Below are 3,644 nucleotides of genomic sequence, written 5' to 3'. Positions count from 1 at the left end.
ACTCATTACATTTATTAGACACTGTCATGCGACATGCTGACTGACAAATTTTTCCCCATAACCTCTCTCATGTTCTTTTGTTGTTTTCCGACTTATTAATTATGTCTCGATTTATGCGCAATGTAGTGACTTTTCCTCTGATCACAATACGCATTAACTTTGTGCGAGTGTCTTATGTGCACTTATTACAATTGAAAAATCTCCTCCTCGGGGCGGGGATATAGCTCAGTTGGTAGCGCGCTGGATTTGTATTCAGTTGGCCGCTGTCAGCGTGAGTTCGATCCCAGGTTCGGCGGAAATTTATTTCACAGAGTCAACTTTGTGTGCAGACTCTCTTCGGTGTCCGAACCTCCCCCCGTGTACACTACATTGAGTGTGCACGTTAAAGATCCCACGATTGACAAAAGGGTCTTTCCTGGCAAAATTGCTTAGGCACAGTTAATAATTGTCTACCTATACCCGTGTGACTTGGAATAATAGGCCGTGAAAGGTAAATATGCGCCGAAATGGCTGCAATCTACTGGCCGTATAAAATTTCATCTCACACGGCATCACTGCAGAGCGCCTAGAACTGTACCCACGGAATATGCGCGATATAAGACTCATTGATTGATTGATTGATTGAAATATTGGCGCTCCAAGTCTTCTTCTTCTTCTTCTTTTTCCCTTAAGCTAGCTACTAGCTAGCTGCCCTTTCCCCACCTCCTGTATCACCAACCCCTTCCCATCTTCTGCTTGTTTGCGTATCTGTTTTGTCTTTTGGTGTTTTTTTTCGTTTCCTGAAATGAGCTAATGTATTTATTCCGCCATCATGCTAACCTTTGTTTTGTAATTACTATGATTGCTTAAAATAAGCATTATATGCTTGAGTATGTAATCATCCATGCATTGTTCTTGTCATGATTAAAATTGAATAAAGTTTTGTTTAAAACAAGAAGAAGAAGAAGAAGAAGAAGAAGAAGAAGAAGAAGAACAACAACAACAACAACAACAACAACAACAACAACAACAACAACAACAACAACAACAACAATATGGTAATTCAACGCATGTACTTGCCCCCCGCGGGTTAGGGGGAGTCCCATATTGGTTGGGACGAGAAAGAATTTACCCGATGCTCCCCAGCATGTCGTAAGAGGCGACTAATGGATTCTGTTTCTCCTTTTACCCTTGTTAAGTGTTTCTTGTATAGAATATAGTCAATGTTTGTAAAGATTTTAGTCAAGCAGTATGTAAGAAATGTTAAGTCCTTTGTACTGGAAACTTGCATTCTCCCAGTAAGGTAATATATTGTACTACGTTGCAAGCCCCTGGGGCAAATTTTTGATTAGTGCTTTTGTGAACAAGAAACAATTGACAAGTGGCTCTATCCCATCACCCCCCTTCCCTCCGTCGCGATATAACCTTGAACGGTTGAAAACGACGTTAAACACCAAATAAAGAAAGAAAGAAAACGCATGGTGCTTCGATCACATTGCCCTTTCGTCCTCACAGCCAGTTTCCGGCCAGGCAGCTCGCCTCCAAAATCATTCAGTCCCTTTTCATAGAGCTCAGCGCACTGAGCCCGGCTCTCACGTACCGGGCTTAGCATGAACCGGCTACTGCCCCCACCACCACCACCATAAACCGGAGTTGGCAACTTCCTGTCCTTGCTCGGTCATTGACCGTGCTGTGGTATTGCCCACATGTAAAACAAGTTTAAAAAAAAATATTTTGTTTGTTATCAGAAACATATGTATATTTGAATAAAAACATATGGGCAATTCCACTTAAAAAATATCTGTAACTTTTTGTGTTCAGTTTACCATGCATAGTGAATACACCCTTTGCTCTTATGTTGCATAATTATGTTGGTTACTGATTAGCGCTTAGCTGGCTTGCCTGGATGCCAGGTTTCTTCAAGAAGCAGTGACTCTGGGTCTGCAAGTGTGTCGTGGAGCAGGCTTTGATGCTGAAGTCGTCACGTCCCCACAGCTGTGCAACGGTAAGCTGGAAATGGAACATAGCCTACAAACCTATATCCTCCGTACTCCTCCCGCCTTATGCCCCTCCATTTATCTGGGGGATGGGGCGGGGGGCGGGGGGCGGGGGGCTCCATTCCCTTGTATTCTCCTCTCTGTATGGTTTTGCGTTCTGGAACATCTCTACGTGTCAATGCGTTTTAATGGCCGGGTGATCTGTGATCTGATCATGTGGCACGATCTCACTGTGAAGCAGTCGTGTGACGTTCACTTAGGCCTGACCGGAACATGACACTGATGACACTCGCAAGCACAGACACCATCATCTTGAACACGAGACACCATGACCTGGACACGGTAGTATATGAGCGTGTTGCGCACGAGCACACAGACAGACAGACAGACAGACAGACAGACAGACAGACACACGCGCGTATATACGCAAGCAAGCACACACACACACACGCAATCACACACACACACACCCACACGCAATCACACACACACACCCACACTCACCCACACACACAAGCCGGGCACACGTGTACCTGCATGAAGAACACACAACGCTTTCAACACGAAAGTTTACAGATAACTATGCTCCCCCCCCCCCCACCCTACAAACACTCATGACGCTGAGAACAGAGAGACTCGCGTTCTTCTCGACCCCCCCCCCCTCTTTTTTTCTCTCTCTCCGTACTTTCCAGCCCAGCATACAGCTGTCAGAGACATTACATGGGTTCACATTTCAATCACAATCTGAACCACAAACGCTGAACGCTAATCTTCAAACGTTACCTAACCCAAAACATGGGGCAAAGCAAAGTAAAAACAACAAAAACCAAGAAAAAGCATCCTCCACTACAAAAAAAAAACACACACACAAAAAAACATGCAAGAGAGACACAAAAAGACACCCAAAAAACCTTCCTCAAATAACAGCTTTTCACAAGTACAAAAAAAATATAAAACAAATCTACCTTTACTCGAATAAACTATCATAACGGAAACAGCAGGCACAGTTGTAGGTACAGCCTTCAATTACCCTCCGTTTACCCTCAAAAGACCATGGAGCCGTGCACTTCCTCCCCCCCCCCCCCCACTGGCGTAGTAAATCCGACGATCGTTTTATGTGTCACGCATGAGCTTCAGACCGGCCGTGGACGTTTGACGACAACCGGAAATGGGTTTCCGTTCCGTGCTTTTTTGTTTACTGAGCACTCACAGTGGAAGTGAAATGAAGGATGAAGTATCAAACGGATAGACTGTCGTCAGTTCGGAAGCTTGGATTAATTGTGATACATGATCACACCGCAATATCTTTGGTCACACTGACTGCGGGAATGAAGAATTAATCGCACAAACGATCTTGTCTGTTGTCACACTGAGAGTGTGTACTCCTTGTGAGGAATATGCAGGACTTTGCAATTGCACGTAGGGTGGCAGGAAGAGAGAAAAGCAGTGGGGAGCAGAAGCCGGAGGGGGTAGGGGGTAGGGTAAAGGGAGGAAGAGGAAGAGGAAGAGAGGGTTCAAACGCTTCTACGATCAAGGTTAATCGAATAAAATCCGACCTTGACACTGCAACGTTGGTCAAAGACAAAACATGTATATATACGATTTTGTCGTATACATATATATATATCTATGTTTAGTCTTTGACTATAATACCTATGGCATGAGTGA

Source organism: Littorina saxatilis, linkage group LG17 (assembly GCF_037325665.1).
Source record: "Littorina saxatilis isolate snail1 linkage group LG17, US_GU_Lsax_2.0, whole genome shotgun sequence".
Taxonomy (NCBI): Eukaryota; Metazoa; Mollusca; class Gastropoda; order Littorinimorpha; family Littorinidae; genus Littorina; species Littorina saxatilis.
Note: the sequence above shows the minus strand (reverse complement) of the source record.